General features: G+C 40.5%; 1 long non-coding RNA gene across 1 annotated transcript in view; it reads right to left on the reverse strand.

The window, feature by feature from the left end:
* Nucleotides 1-16,804, reverse strand: part of LOC122453246 — a 68,005-nt gene that overhangs the window by 31,417 nt on the left and 19,784 nt on the right. The window contains exon 2 of the long non-coding RNA XR_006272986.1: nt 7,562-7,693. This is a non-coding gene — a long non-coding RNA (uncharacterized LOC122453246). The remainder of the gene's footprint in view (nt 1-7,561; nt 7,694-16,804) is intronic.

Raw genomic sequence — 16,804 nt, forward strand, 5'->3', positions numbered from 1 at the left:
CCTGGGGCGATTCTAGAGCCCAGGCTGCTTTGGTCTGGGGCTCTGCCATCTGCTACACCTCAGGGTTCCTTGCTTCCAGAGGCAGATAGGAAAACAGGAGATGGAGAAAGCATGCTTGCTTTTTAACCACCTCCTCCCAGAAGGACTTCCCTGGTGGCTCAGGTGGTAAAGCCTACAATGCAGGAGACCTGGGTTTGATCCCTGGGTCAGGAAGATCCCCTGGAGAGGGAAATGGCAACCCATTCCAGTACTCTTGCCTGGAAAATCCCACGGATTGAGGAGTGTGGTAGGCTACAGTTCATGGGGATGCAAAGAGTCAGACACGACTGAGTGACTTCACTTTCTTTCTTCTTTCCCAGAAGAAATGTGTCTCCTATGTTCACATTCTATCAGAAAAAGCAGCTCATATGGGCCCACCTCCAGGCTAGAGGCTTAGAACTCTACCCCAGGCTGGACAACTTCTTCCCAGGAATAGCTCTATACTTTGGATAGGAAACATAAATGTGGTGAGGAGCTGATCATCTCTGCCATGACAGTACTGATACATGAATGAATGAGTGAGTGAGTGAGTGAATAAGTGAATGAAGAGATCTCGCTTCTCACACTTCTGCTGACAAAAATAAAAGATGTTGTCTATTTAAAGGCGCCGTTCCTGGGAGGAGGAAAACTAACTAAATTACCTAAATAGAGGAGTCTCCAGGCTCACTAAGATCTCTAGAGTTATCAAAATAGCATCAAAACATTCCCTCTTTTCTGAGGACACTATGCAGAGATATCTAATTGTTCATATATGTATATATGGACTAGGCCACCCAATGGTTCACTGGTCAGTTGGATATGCCCATATTGAAGACTACCTTCCAACCATCTTCAACATTAGTTTTGGCCCTTTTGTTCTGAACAATGGGATGTAGATAGAAGTGGTAAAGAATCACCTGCAATGCAGGAGACATGGAGATGTGGGTTAGATCCCTGGGTGGGGAAGTTCCCCTGGAAGAGGAAATGGTAACCCACTCCAGTATCCTTGCCTGGAAAATCCCATGGACAGAGGAGCCTGGTGGACTACACTCCATGGGTCACAAAGAGTCGGACTGAACACACAGGCCAAATATCAAGTATCCTTAAAAGAAGGGGGCTCCTTTCTTCCCCTCTTTCTCCTTCCTCCAGGCTGGAAGGTTGAGGAGCCACTAGCTCCCTAGGTTTGAGGAACAAGCTAGAGGGAGCCCAGTTCCCTGCTGATCATGGGAGCTGCCAACCAGTCCCAGATTGTCCAACTCTAGATTTGGTTCACATGAGAGATATCAGTTTCTATCATGTTTAAGTCACTGTTGTCTTCAGTTTTCTATCATCCGCAGACTGCCCTAATCACTAATACACACAGGACTCTTGTTTCTCTATCAAGGAGTATCATCATGCAAAACACACCATTAATGACCAAACCAGCCTCCACCACAACTATTTCTGCAAAGTGAAGGATTTACCTGGATACTTTGTTTTTATCACTGGCATTTCTGACTTCCCACCCTCAGTCACCTCAGCTGGCATCAGTTGATGTCAGGGCTTGCTGGGCAAGGTTACCAACAACTTGACAAATAGGAGGAAATTAAGGGTTTTCTCTTAGGCCTGGCCCACAAGTTGCCTCACTGTCAAGCCTGTCTTACTACTGAGTGACTCTGGTGGGTTGGGTTAAATGAGTAATGGTAGAAATCCTTGCAGACAACTGTCATCTGCCTGGAAGTTACAGCTTCCTATTACTCTTGTAAACATTCAGGGACAGAAGCTCAAAAATGACCCAGTTCCTACTGATACTTTTACAGAGAAGATTGCCTTACCTAAAACCTCCCTGGTTAGGACTGCTAGCCAAGGTAACCTGCAATCCTGATGCAGAGGCTGACACAAGGCAGGCCTCTGCTGCTGCATGGCAATGATATTTCTGTGGAAAGTTCTGCTTATCAGTGGGGAATTCAAACTCTCAATTTTGACTTATGCAGAATCTCAAAGTTTCAGGATACACCATAGGATACTGGTTCTAGTTCCTAACTCCAAGAAAGGCCCCACTGAGATCACTGTTGACTTTCTCTCCTTAGACCAGTGGTTTGCAATATTCATTTGACCATGAATGCTTAGAGGAAGTGATGCATCACTTGGTCCACCTCCCTAGAAATACAGTATATATATTCATGCAACATAAAACTTTGTCCCCAATTTCCTGAGGCGCCAGGCCCCCTGAAGTCTATTCATGAGTCCAGAGCCCCCAGATTAAAAAATCCTTTAAATTTTTTTTTACTGGAATATAGTTGATTTACAATGTTGGGTTAGTTTCTGCTATATAACAAAAAATGAATCAGTTATACATATAGATATATCCACTCTTTTTTAGATTCTATTCCCTTATAGGTCATTACAGCTTATTTGAGTAGAGCTCCCTATGGTAGACAGTCAATCCTTATTAGTTATCTATTTTATATATAGTAGTGTGGATATGTCATGCCTTTGAACCTCAGAGCAGATTTAAAAACCTCTGGAGTCATCCAGTTTTTTTTTTCTCCACTTCTGCTCTTGAATGAAAGGAGACCAAAGTCAGTTTTAGAAGCTTCAGCTGCTCACGGACTTTACCGACATCCATGAGCAACACTGGGAGGAATGCCGCACACCCTTCCCTACTTCCTGCTCTGAGGTCTTTTATCTGAAATTCAGGTCCCATCTAATGCTCCTTTCCTGCTGTATCTCCCACAAACAGCCCATACTTGGACATCTGAAACGTTTGTTTGCTGTTTCCCAAACATGCCAAGGTGCTGCCTTCCATCCTCTGCCTTTGCTCAGACAATTTCCTAACCCTATACACCTCTTTGTCCATCACTATCTGTCAAAATACCACTCATTCTTCTTCAATACCATGGAAAAACAGACTTATAAAGCTTTTCTTGAACGCTTCCTTTGTGTTCTTAGCCTACGTTTCAACATCTGTTAAAGTAAGAACATCTATCATAGATTAGTTGGGCGGCCCTACAGCAGACTATTTGAACTCTTGACGTTTGAAATCAGAATGACTGGGTTTCAATCCTGGCTCATTCTCTCTCTTGCTATGTCACCTTGTATACATTTCTTAACCTATCTGTGCTTCAGTTCCCTCACTGACAAAACAAAGATAGTAACAGCCTGTTTCATGGTGCTAAATGAGCTAATCCATGAAAAATTCTTACTGCAATGCTTGGTACACTGAAAGCATTTGGTAAGGTGTAATTATTTTTATTTTAGTTAATGGTATGCCTTTGTCCCCACCCCCTATCATTAAGCTATAAAGTAGCTGAGGGAAGAGCCTGGGTCTTAATCATCACTTTATAACTCATAGAACCTAGAAAGACAAACAAACAAACCTTTGTACATAGTAAATACCTAGTATATGATATTTGAATTTAAGTGAACCATCCATAAAAATGTAATCTAAGAATTCAAGATAGCACTGTTGTCATCTACATTTTTATGAATAGATGAGAGTACATGGAACCATAAGATAGATGCTATATTGAGACTAGAAATCATTCTTGGCCTTGGAAAAACTCCTGATTATATATCTCTGTCCTAATCCCAGGATTTATATTCCACCACGAAGGCTATGCCAGGAATTCCCATCTTTTCAATTAAAATTATTTCCCTTCTCATTCAATTATACAGACATTTATTCAGCAATTTCTGATAGCATACACTATGTAAAGGATCAGATATACCCTTCTTGGGCTCCTGCAAACTAGCTGCCTTTCAGCACTGGATTTCAAGCTCAGGACCTAGGTCATGCCCTCATTTTCATATTCTATGAACTTGAAGCCCAGTGTTAGACAGCAACCAGTCTGCAGGATTTTCCTCTCTGGTGACAAGAGATGTATACTTATGGCAAATGGCAGAATAGCATATCATGCTTCAATATAAAATAATTCTAATAAAATGTATAGAAAACTACCTAGATCACGTCTAACCACTCCACCTACTGAACTGACCCAAATAGGCCCCTGCCACATAGAAATACTACAGTAACAAAAACATTTCCACATAACCAAGTTTGATCAGAGAAAAAGGAATTTTCAGGTGCCAAAAATGGCATGAAATCAAGTCAGAGGAACAATATGAGCTGATACCAGGAGGAGGCCACAAGAATTTCAGATGGAGTTACAGACCCCTGGGGTAAGGGAGCTGAATTTCTAACACCTACAGGAAAAAAAAAAAGAATGAGTTCAGGCCCAAAGGAGGCTAAGAATGGAGCTGAACTCCCTGCAAAAGTATATCATCTGCCTGGGGTTTTGAGAGGGGCAAAAATAATTACCTGTGAAAATTAAAACTCTGAGCCTACATCACACAGTTTTGGGGCCTTAATTTATAAAACATTCATGATATGGAAGCTCTGGCTGGTAATTTAACATAGCCTAGGGTCATTCATCCCCCTAGGAATCCAGCTAAAGCCAAAGCAAGGTATTTCTGTAGAGACACTTTCAAAGTCCAGCTCCTCGTGGTTGTTGCAAAGGCACTTTGAACTCAGAGTGGAATTATCCCTGCTTACCTAACCTGGTCATCTGCCAGTGCAGCCTACTCATGGATGGCACCACTTCCCATTAAGGCACATAGGTCTGTGAGTTGTCCTTGATACCCTACAGTGACCATCACTAAGGCTTACTGATTTTTCCTTCTATATCTATCAGATCCGTCCATTTCTCATTTCCAATAATCCATCCTATTCCAAACCACTATCATCTGTTACTAGCCTCCTAACTGGTTTACTGTGCATCCACTTTATCAGCTGGAATCATATTAATTTGTCATCTTATAGGACCAATATTATGGAAGTCGCAATTCCATAGATTAACCTGATATTCTTCCCATTTGATTTCTACCCTACAAAAAGAGTTACCATATCATAAAGCAATCTGATCATGTTTTGTACCTGCCCCCTGCTTAAACTGTCCATGGCTTTCCCAAAAAAAGCTCTTAAGGTTAAGCTCATAGGACTTCCCTGCTGGTCTAGTGGTTAAGAATCTTTGCTTCCACTGGAGGAGACATGGGTTTGATCCCTAGCCAGGGAACTAAGATCCCACATGAATATGTGTGGCCAGAAAAGGAAAACAAAAACATGGAATGGAGAAATGAAGAGCTTGGATGCAAGGTTACCAAGGTAAAGACCGATGCAATGGTTCTGCAGGAAAAAGTGAGTGCCTGAAACTAAGACTGTTTTTTCATGCATTACCTTAGCTAATCTTCTGAACATTCTATCTTTTGCTTCAGGCATTTTTATAAGCAAGGAGACTGGAGATATTAAGTGACTTGTTCAGAGCCACATAATGGTAGATCTAAAATGCTTAGCAAGGTTATCTGACTCCAAATCCAGTCGTCTTTCTATTTAAAACAACTGAGATAAGCAGGGGAGACAGCAAGAAACCCTGGAGTGGGAGCGAGGAACTCCAATGGTGACAGGAACTGGCCAGGCAGTGAGGGTGAGGCAGGTCATGACCAAGACAAGAGGCAGTGCTGGGGATCACATCCAGCTGAAAGGTGCATATAATTCTAGCTCTAAATTACTGTTGATATATTGAAATGCAGATCCAGTATTTTACGATGTCCTAATTTTTAAAAGAAGTTCAAACCTTGACTTTTGTGTGCAATCATCCTGATTATGAAACCTTATGCAGAGCAAAGAGAACATGTGTGCAGGAGGAATGTGGGCTGTGGATACCAATTTGCAATCCCCAGTGTAGATGAATGGGAGAGTAGCAGGAAAGATGCACTATTTTCAGTATACACCTATGCTTGTATCTTATATGGAAAATATTTGGGGAGGGCCCTTATGAATAATCTTAGCAATAGTTATCCAACTTGAACTTTGATGGGTCCACAGAAATGAGAAGTTAGGATCAGTTAATCTATAACTAGCTTTATTGTTCCAAGATCACTATGTTCTGTTAAAGCAAAGAAACAACAACCACAGGAGGATAAACATCTTGATTCCCTGATCCTGAGGCAGGCAATGGGCAAGAAACCCAAATGGCCACTGCTGGAGAATGTGTAGGTTACTGACAAGGCTACTCTTGTTACAAAGAAAATACAGACCAGTGATAAACTGATAGTGGCCCTTAATTCAAACTACCAATAGGAATTGTAGTCACTTTTAATATGCCAGAGATCATAGGAAAGTTCATCTTTATCTCATTTTGGGTTCCTTTCCTTAGCATTTTTCATTGAAGGAATAAAAAAGATGTCACAAACTGCTCTTCCAAGAGAGATACTATAATCAAATAAATATTTGCTTTTTAGTTTCAGTTCCTCTAACTCTGGCATGTGGAAGAGTGTTACAGGTTTTCTGTTTGACCTTACCCTACCCCAAACACCAGCTAAGTACAAAGACTCAGAAATTGTTTGGATCCTTTTTCCTATGGTGTTTATTTTTTTTGAAATGTCAATCTGTATTTTATGATTTCCCAAACCAGATATAATGTAACATTTAATTTCCAATCTATTTGAGAACAAACTGTGATTTTTCTTACAGGATTTTTATAATAAACAGCACTCATCTCCTATTAAGTAGAAATTGGTCTTAACAGGCTATGAATATACTTAAATTTTCCATTTAAGTGGATTTGATAATATAATATTGTTAATATAGCAATGCAAAATAAACGATATCTTTATCTTATTCCAATCAAACTGGCCTGTGAACCATTTGAGTACAATAATGGGGGAAATCAGTCCTGAATATCCATTGGAAGGACTGATGCCAAAGCTGAAACTTCAATACTTTGGCCACCTAATGAGAAAAACTGACTCATTTGAAAAGACCCTGACACTGGGAAAGATTGAAGGCAGGAGGAGAAGGGGACGACAGAGGATGAGATGGTTGGATGGCATCACCGACTCAATGGACACGAGTTTGAGAACGCTCCGGGAGTTGGTGATGGACAGGGAGGCCTGGCGTGCTGCAGTCCATGGGGTCTCAAAGAGTCGGACATGACTGAGCGACTGAACTGAAGGGGGAAACACATATCAGCCCACCTGTTACTGAACATTATTAGAATTAGATGAGCTCATGGTAGCAAGAAAGTTTTAAAAATTCCCTGCATTGACTTCACAGTCAGGCTTCTCCCCGTGCAGCCATTTTCCAGGTTTGTAGTTTGCCTCTGAAAGACACACTCAGGATGGGTGTGGAGAGCCAGCCTGCCCCTCCGCATGGTCTGCAGGCAGCCTCACTGGAACCTCGGGCCATATTCCTCTATGGTGCTTATTTACCCAATTAAATCACTAGCAACTCAGTTGCCATGGCTTTCATGGAAGTTATTTAGTAAAGAATATTCCTAATTTGAGGTCCTAGAAATTTTCTTATATTCATTTGTAAGTTTTAAAAGGCATCAGAAGTCAACAGGAGAAATCAACCACAGCCTTCACATATTCCTCAATCACGGAAAGAAGAATCCGAGATAGATAGCTTTATTTACATCACTCTTGTGTTAGTGAGGCTAGGCTAACTACTAGGTCAAAGAACCCAGAAATTTTGACACACTAATGGAATAAAAATGTTTCTTACTTCCATCACAGTTCAATGCAGGTTGGTGAGGCAGGGGAATGAAGAGATCTGCTCCATGTGTTATCCAGGGGCTTAGGATCCTTCTGCCATGTGCCTTTACCATCTCTGAGTCCAGTAGTTGGCAAACTTTTTCTGTAAAGAGCCATATAGAAAACATTTTAGGCTTCGTGGGCCATATGGTCTCTGTCACAACTATTCAACTCTGTCACTGCAGCACAAAAGCAGCCCAGAGGCAATATGTACATATAGAAGCATGGCTGTGTTCCATAGAACTGGATTTACAAAACCAGGCAGTGGGGCTGTAATCCATTGACCCCTGCTCTAGGACCTTGTCCCTCCCTGCATTCAGACAGTAGACAGAGTGAGCACCATGGAAGAGGCACATGTAAAATTAATGCCCATCCCCATGTAACTGTTCTGAGGATTACATTAAACAGTTTGTAAAGTGCTTAGTGCAAAGGTCAGTATATAGGATTTGCTCCATAAATGGCACTCTTTTTTTTTTTTTTTTTAAGTATAGGAATAAAGTACCTTTGGTATTTACAAGAGGAAATGATTATACTTAATTGAGAGAGATGAGAAAAGGGTACAGTTGATTCTCAAAGGTAAGGTAGGCTTTTAACATGCAAGAGTCGGGAACAGCTTGAGCAAATGCATAGCTGTTGGAAGCACTGTTAAGTTAGTTAGCACACAGTTTGGTTTGGCTGTAACACAGGGTTATTTAGAGGAATCAAGGGACATAAGTCTGGAAAAGTAAGAAGGCTTTGAACACCAGGTTTAAGGTTTAGACATACAGTGGCAACAGAGCGCCATTGTCAGTTGTTGAGAGGTAAACACAAATTTTGTGTGCCAAAAATCTATAAATTTGTTGTTTGAAACCCAGACTGTTTTCTAACACAGTGTAAGCAATTGGAGTTAAGAGTTCCAGGTTGGTCCACAAAAGCTTGTTTCTCAGGTGTTTATAACCTGTATTTGCAAGGAATAATTATTTTACTCAATTAACATACCCAGAAAATTATTCAGCTAGAGAGCTATATAAATGTTGCTTTGATTCTCATTGTCTTAATCTAAAATAAGCTTTCCCAGGAAACGTTCCTCAGTTAACATGTACAGAGATTTATAGCCACCTACTAAAATTCCTGGAAGGGGATGCCATGATAAAATATAGATTCCATTTTTTTGCCAACTCATTTGGATGCTGAGAAGTAATTTGCATAGAGGTGGAACCATGAAGTCAGAAGCTTATTTAGCTGGGCCTTCCTTTCCAGATCCCTAAAAAGAACTACTTACCCCTAATTGACACAAACCTGTTGGGCTTGTTTTTCAGAACCCATCTGTGTTGAAAGCACTGATTTCAGCTGCCTTCTGTGCAGGAATCCCTGCTTCCACCTGCTGCTGAAGAAATCTGTTCTGGCATTCAGGTAAGTTCTACCTAAACAGCAACTGAAAGGAAGCCTCAAATTTGGGAGCACCCAACACCAGTGCCTCATTCTGACATTTCATGTTGATAGTCATTTATTCACTCACATGCCACAAATATTTATGAGTATCTGCTGTGGGCCACATACTGCACTGATACCCGAGGCAGCAGAGACAGCTCCTGAGAATCACACTGCAAACAAGTGTTTACACCACAGTATGACAATTTATCTTATGGGCATATGTAGGAAAAGAGGCATCTAAAATTGTCTATAGGATTGGAAAAAAGCTTTTCTGAAAAGATAGTGTCTGAGCTGGGATGTAAAATAGAAGCTTTAGAGAGAACTGGAGGACAGCATCTCATGTAAAGAAATCAGCAAGTAACAAAAGCATTTGATTACAGAGCATTGTGCATATTCAGTGAATACTTGCTAAGGGGGATCAATGGATGAATACATGGATGTAAAGAAACCTTCTTTGGAAACCCTGTATTATCTTCTACCCAGCAATAAGTCAGTCTTTCTTCCATACAGACCTCCAGCATGCCTTGAGGTTTAATTCCAACTCTACCTCCAGCTCTCCAGAAGACAGTTTTTCTCATTCTGTTAAAAATTTTACTTATTGACAATGAAAGATCTTCATCCTAATGCACATTTTAAGCACTGAATACAACCCCATACTTGGTGCTGGGATTTCCCATTCTAGGAGTTCTGAAGCTGCCTCTACCTAGTGCTCCAGACCTCAATCCAGAACACAAACTCTTAAGGACAGTTCAGAAATACCCTGGGGTGATAATTGGGTTACTACCAATAAAGCCACTGAGTCAGCAGGCCACTTGGTTCGGTTGCTGGTCAAACCATTGAACCTGAAGTCTCCTTCCTTCCGAATCATGCATGTGATGCAATGTACAGGCTCCAAGAATTAGCTGGTAGCAGTTTTTTCTCCCTTAAATTTCTTTCAGGAGACATGAGTCCTACTCCAGTACCTGGCTTCAGGTAACAATCCTACGTCCAGTCCTCCAACTCTCCTGACACATTTTCAAGGCTCTGTTACCCAAAAGAGCCATATTCCTAACTGCTACTGCCTGCTTCCAGACCCAATGGCCAGCAGTCCTGTAACTCCAGCCCCACCCACCACTCATAGTTTGTTCATTTCTGATATACTGAGACATTTAATCTTATGCTTTTAGTTCACTTCTATTTTAAGGTGAACAATATGAAATTTCTAAAATTCAACAGGTTTTACCTATGAGAACTGCAATCACAGAAGGTCAACTTAATTTTTTTTTTTTTTTTCATATTTTATCCATTGTGTCTGCATTCTGGAGCAGGGGGTATGTGTGCAAATCTAATTTACTTTTCCAATTTGACCAGAAGTCTCATCTCTTAAAATGAAATTCTCATTCATGATGAGTTAGAAGTTGACTATCAAAAAATAAATAATGAAGATGCAGCATTCTTAAGGTCAAAAAGAAAGATAAAAGAAATGAAGAGTAACCCAATTAAGGAGACTAAAATGGGAGGGAACAATGACAGAAGAGGAAATACCAGGGTTACAAAGGAGGGCACGATGGGATTAAATAATCAAGAGGGCGCTGTTAGAGAATACACTTGTGAAACATGTTTCTAGAGGCCAGTTCAAGAAAAGTGAGTGTGAGGTCCAGGAAAAGGAATAATAGGCTTAAATGTTAAATGACTGCAAAGAAAGCAGATTTGACCTAAACTCTGGGTTGCCCTAGGAATTCAGTCAGAAAGATCCTTTTTTCCCTGCAAAAAGAAATAGTTTAGCTGGCCTAGATTCAAAGAGGTGGTTCAGAGAAATTCAAATTATGTTGATCCATCTCAGGTTGACATGTTCAATTCTACTTTGTATATCCCTGTCTCTTGTTTGGCTGTAGAGAGGTTCTATCCACAGCAAAATCAAGGTGACCTAACTCCCTACAGCTAGGTAAGGAACTGGTGATCCACCACAGAGGATTAATCCTGGAAAAAATTCAGGGTTAAGACCATGGTGGAAGGAAGAGAAATCTCTTGATCTGGTGGTTAATCTCTGGAGAGATAACCAGGAGAAAGGGACAGGAGCTGACTGTTTGAAATATAATCTTTTAAAATTCACCTTGGGATGCCTGTCCACCAATCAGAATCTCAAACATGCAAAAAAAAAAGCTCTTCTGCAAAATAATGTATACCACTTAAATGTTAATTCACAAGAGGATCGTAACAACTCTGCTTCACATACACAAAAATAAAGACACCTAAGCAACGCCTTTCTGTTTCCCCAACAGAAGTGACACATAACCACATGGTAAGTTTCCCCTCACCTTTCTGAGTTAGCATCATTATCTTAATTATCTTCCAGTTCACACATTTTCTTTTTTTTTTTTTTTTAGCTATTTATTTATTTATTTATTTTTGGCTGTGCTGGGTCTTTGTTACTGCGTGGGCTTTTCTCCGGTTGTGGCAAGCAAGGGCTCCTCTCTAGTGGTGGCCTCCCATTGCAGTAACTTCTGTTGCACAGCACCAGCTCAGGGTGTGCGGGCTTCAGCATCTGCGGCACGTGGCCTCGAGAGCACAAGCTCAGTGGCTCTGTTGCGCAGGCTTAGTTGCTCCACAGCATGTGGGATCTTCCTGCATTAGGGATCGAACCCACATTTCCTGCACTGGCCAGGCAGATTCTTTACCACTGAGCCACCAGGGAAGCCCCCACACATTTTCTTGAATGAACTGGAGTAATGAGCTTTTGTCTCTGACCTCTCTTTCATATGTGAATCATTAAGCCTCCTGTAATTCCACTGTGTATCAGTCTCTTCTTTCCAGCAACTTCAAATTCACCTGTATGAAGCAAAACATCTGGCTGCTGGACATGACTTCGTAAGTCTGGTATTCTCATTACCTTGTCAGTTATCATGAAGAAAGCAAGCCATTCCATCATTAGAAGTCTGGCTTCCTCTTCTTTTATTTATCTTTTCCCTTGCCTCTCCTACCTTTCTTTTTAGATGAACACAGAAGAAAAGCCAAAGCTTCTGGTGTATATGGAACCAGTGACATTTGCATTCCCTGTAGACACACCCTCTCAGCCTCACTAGCCCAGGCTTTTTTTGCATCTGAGGATTGAAAACTTGTTTTCAGACTTGATTACAAAATTGCTTCAAAGATGTTATGCTTGAATAAATTGTCTGAAAAGAACTGAGTGAAAACCTTCTTAATGGGCTCAGTTTTAGTTCCTTCTTTCCCAAGATGCCAAAACATCTTACAAGAAACATGAGGGTTAAATATATAATTTTTGTTTGTCATACGAAATCTGTCCCGTTGCCTGGAGTTGCACCTCATACATTTGATCTCATACATGCTAGTTGGTTGCATTTTGCTATTTTAATCATTATGCATCAACCATAGGGAATATTAGAAAGAAGGAAATCCAAGCACAGCAGTACAGTATAGTGTTGTGTTAGAGAAAGGGCACAGAATTTATTTCTTAGTCTCTCTGGACCTCAGTCCATTCAATCAGGAATATAGTACTTATCTCACAGGAGCTGTACTTATCTTTGAAAACTGCAAAATGCTAGAACATTTTTATCACTATTTTAATTATAATATTAACAATATCATGCAATGATGAAGCAGGAAGGGACCCTGGAAATAAACTAGTTAGGATTTAAGAGATGAGGAAACTGAGGATCAGACAGTATACATATAGCATGTTGGGGGCAACTCAGACTTTGAATATAGATATCTCAGGTACTCTCATTACTACAAGGACTGTGCAGATAAAAAGACAGAGAGAGGTTGGCTGGCTGCCAGTTGAGGAATCAGTGGTACTGGAAGTACATTTGCCCCATTCAGAGAAGACAGCTAATACTGGTTTCTGCATTTTTTTTTTTTTACCATATCACCATGTAAGTCCAGGATTGCCAGATCTAATCTTTTCTAGAAAGACCAGAAATCTAAATTTTTTGACATGTGAAACCTCCTAATTTTTAAATGATATTTCAGTTTTTAAAATAATGTTGTATAGGTCAAACAATATCTGAGGGTCAGAATTAGCCCATGGTTTACCAATCTCATCTACAGGGAAATGTCCAAATTCTTTCTCATGGTATCTAAGGCCTTTAATGATCTGGCCCTGCTTCCTTCTTCAGCTCACTTCCTATCTGTCCTTGCCTGTGCTTAGATGCCAGGTTAGCACTGAACAGGTCATAATTCCACAAATACACCTGATTCTCATGAACATGCCCACTGACTGTCCCTTGATTACCCTTGCTCCTTGCTTATGCTGTACTTTATGTTTGTGATGAATCTTTCTCCCATATTACTGTGCCTCTTATCTCTCTAATGAGAACTAATCTCTGAACAGTCTCCTCATCACAATACCACAAAATTTGTCCATCTATTATATTTCTACAATGTCTTGGACATATCCTTGCATTTACCTCACAGTAAGGAAAGTACTTGTTTTATGTCTGCTGTTCCAATCAAAATCTCAGGTAATGCTGAGAAATTAAACTCTTCATTCTTACTCCAAAGTGACCACTGATCACCCTTCCTGAACTTCACTCTGCTTCTTGACTGGTCTTTGATTCAAAGTACTGCTGATCTGCTTGAACAGATGCTTATATCGTCTTTCCAATGGATGGCTTCATGGAGGATACCCTCCTCAAGGATGCAAGTGACCTTATCTCTCCTTTTGATGGGAGGTTGTATAAAGCAATCCACCCCTTGGCATAGCCCTCTCTTCAGCACCTGAGACCAATGTATTCTATGTTCAAGTCCTGTTCTTTTATTTTGTTTTCACTTTTGTTCCTGTCCTATTTGTTCTCCAAAATAGTGAAGCTTTCCCTAACTGATACAGGCCACTAAAGCTCTTTTGGAGCTCTCATCTAATTCAGCCCAGTTCAGGATCTTGCATAGAACTATGATCCCTCACTGCGACAATGGTGGGTCAATGGAGCGGGGAAGAAAGGGAGAGGTCAACTCTACCTGAATCATATGGCGTGATGGGGGATGATTGACTGATCAAAGGAAAACTGCGGTGTTGTTAGCTGAAGAAAGGTAAATGAATACCGGACAAACACAGATAAGTACTGCACCAGATCCTCTTAATGCCCAGTCTAAGATTTCTTCCACAGCTCCCTATTACCCCAATCTGAGTGGCTACTTGCGTGTCTGCCTTCAGATTCCTGGTGTTTAATCAGAATACACTCAAGTCTGACTTATTTATCAAAATAAAGCCTCTGAAGTCCAGTTATAAAGATTTCACTTTAAATTGGCAGAACCATGGACAGCACCCAAGTCTGCACAGTAGTCTTATCATTTGAAATAGGAAAAAATCTTTGCAACATGTTAAAAACCTCTAATTTTATAGATGGAAAAAACAAAGGCTATTATGACTAGCCCAAGATTATAGAGAGCTGAAGGTCAAATCTAAGTCTTAAAATCCAGGTCCCTTTGCCCTGTATCCTGCTTTCTCAACACATTATGATAATATAGTAACATGAGGGAAAGAGCAAAGGGACAAATCTAGGGGACAGTAGTGGACACCTGTTATTTCTCCCTTTCTAGCATACATCTCCTCTTATTTTGGTAAATATATCTCCATTTCTGCTTTGAAGAACTACCCTTCCCCTTTGGCAGGGCATATATCCTACTCTTCTCTAGTCAGTGGGTGTAATATGGCCCAGACTGGGCATATTAGGTTCTCTCTCCCATGCTTTCAATATAAGCAGGGTTACTCAAGAAAAGACATATAGGGACTTCCTTGGTGGTCTGGTGATTAAGAATCTGCCTGACAATGCAGGAGACACGAGTTCAATCCCTGATCCAGGAAGATTCCACATGTGGCAGGACAACTTAACTCATGTGCCACAACTACTGAGCCCACACTCTAGAGCCTGTGCTCTACAACAAGAAAAGCCACCACAATGAGGACCCTGAGCACCACAATGAAGAGTGGCCCCTGCTTGCTGCAACTAAAGAAAGCCCACACACAGCAACGAAGCCCCAACATAGTCAAATAAATAAATAGCTTTTTTTAAAGGAGGACATATAGTAGGAGGTGACACATTCCCATGCTGCATCCTAAAGTGGATCTTCCAAATTTGAAGAAACTCTGATTTCATATAACCTAAAAGTGTGTGTGTGTGACAGTAAATATTTTTTATTCTTTTTAATATAATATAGTTCTTCCTTATTTTTATACCATTCACCTCAACAAATCTATCAGAATTAAGCAGCATTTAGTGTTTTTCCACTACATTTGGTCATTTATACCTTTTCCCAGAGTCTTGGGCAGATAGTGCAAAGTAGAATTTAGCTCTGAGATAATAATCGATTTCTCAGTCTAAAATAGAAATATTAAAAAGTCTAATCCTCAAATCTGCCTTTGTGACATATTCTAAAGTTATTGTTCTTCCACATGGGTGAGCCCATAAATTGCTGAGTCTCGACTGATTTATATTTCATTCACAGCTTGTGTGAGCTTCCCTTCCATCTTACAGTCTTCAGTTACCCTGACTTCATTTAAAATCTGTCACCACACTCTTTATAGACAACTAAATAGCATTAGCCACAATTTGTTGATGGAGAGATTATTAACAGAATTTACATAGCTATATGTAACCTTAGAGAACAGAATGGGAGTGGAAGGACAAGGGAGAGAATAATGAGGCATCTTGTGTAGTAAGAAAGAGGCTGGTAGAGGGTCAGACTTGGGATAGTAGGGTTCCAGTTCTAGTTCCGTCACTGAGCAAGTTATCCTGGGTCAATCATATTTCTCTGAATGGGTGAAACTGCCTCTTACATTCCTTCCAACCTAACATTGGAGGATTTATCCAGTCATTCATGCAATTAATGTTTAAGTCTATTCTTTAACATCATGTATCAATCAATAATGGAGTACTCAAAGATGATGGGTTTCCTTATAACTTTTCAGATCCTGAAAATGTACATTTATAAGGAAATCAACTGTACTTTCTGTAGGAGAAAAGCAGGTATTTAGCAAGTTTAGCAGAAAGTCATTCACATTTGACACCCTCTGTGTCCTTGTTTCAAGTGGATTTTGGCACTTACATCTTTGGCCCTATAATCATGTAAGTGCTTTGAACTGCAGAAATGCCTGGACTAAAAAATCCAAGATCTGGATTCTGGCCCTATAGCTCCTTCTGGGCATATGACTGTGGCGGACTTGTTAGGAATCTGGTAGATACAGAAACTCAACTCAAGGCCACTTAAACACTAAAGACCATAAGTTACATGGGAGAGCTGAACCACCGGGCTGCAGGATATCAGAATGCACCTGAGCACCTGGAACAATCAGTGACTCAGGCTCAGCCAGGACTCACCTTTCATCTGTTCTCTGCTCCTCCCAGCAAGCTAGCTTCATTCTCTCTTTTCTTCAGATTGGTTTTCTCTGCCTTTGTCAGATCTAGACTGCTAAATTTATATATTCACTCAATAGCTGTTGCCTTTGAGCCTGACTGGGCAGGCATTGTTCTAGGCACTAGGGAAATAGTAGTGACAAAGAAATGTCTGCCCTGAGGGAGCTCGTGTACTTGTGGAGTGGAGAAAGTCGCAGAACAGACATATGAACAAATAATATACAAGGCAGTATTAACTGTTATAGAGAACAATAATCAGCATAAGAGGTTAGCAGCTCTGAGTGGCTGCAGCGATAGTGGTGGTGTGTTATTTCATAAAAGTGGTCAGGGAAAGTCTTCTACTGTTTGGTTATATTTGAACAAACCATGAAGTTAGGGAGAAAGTAAAAAGAATATCTGGAGTAACAGCAAATACAAAGACCCCTAAGGGGGAATATACACTTGACAATGTT

The sequence above is a fragment of the Cervus canadensis genome, chromosome 14 (genome assembly GCF_019320065.1).
Source record: "Cervus canadensis isolate Bull #8, Minnesota chromosome 14, ASM1932006v1, whole genome shotgun sequence".
Lineage (NCBI taxonomy): Eukaryota > Metazoa > Chordata > Mammalia > Artiodactyla > Cervidae > Cervus > Cervus canadensis.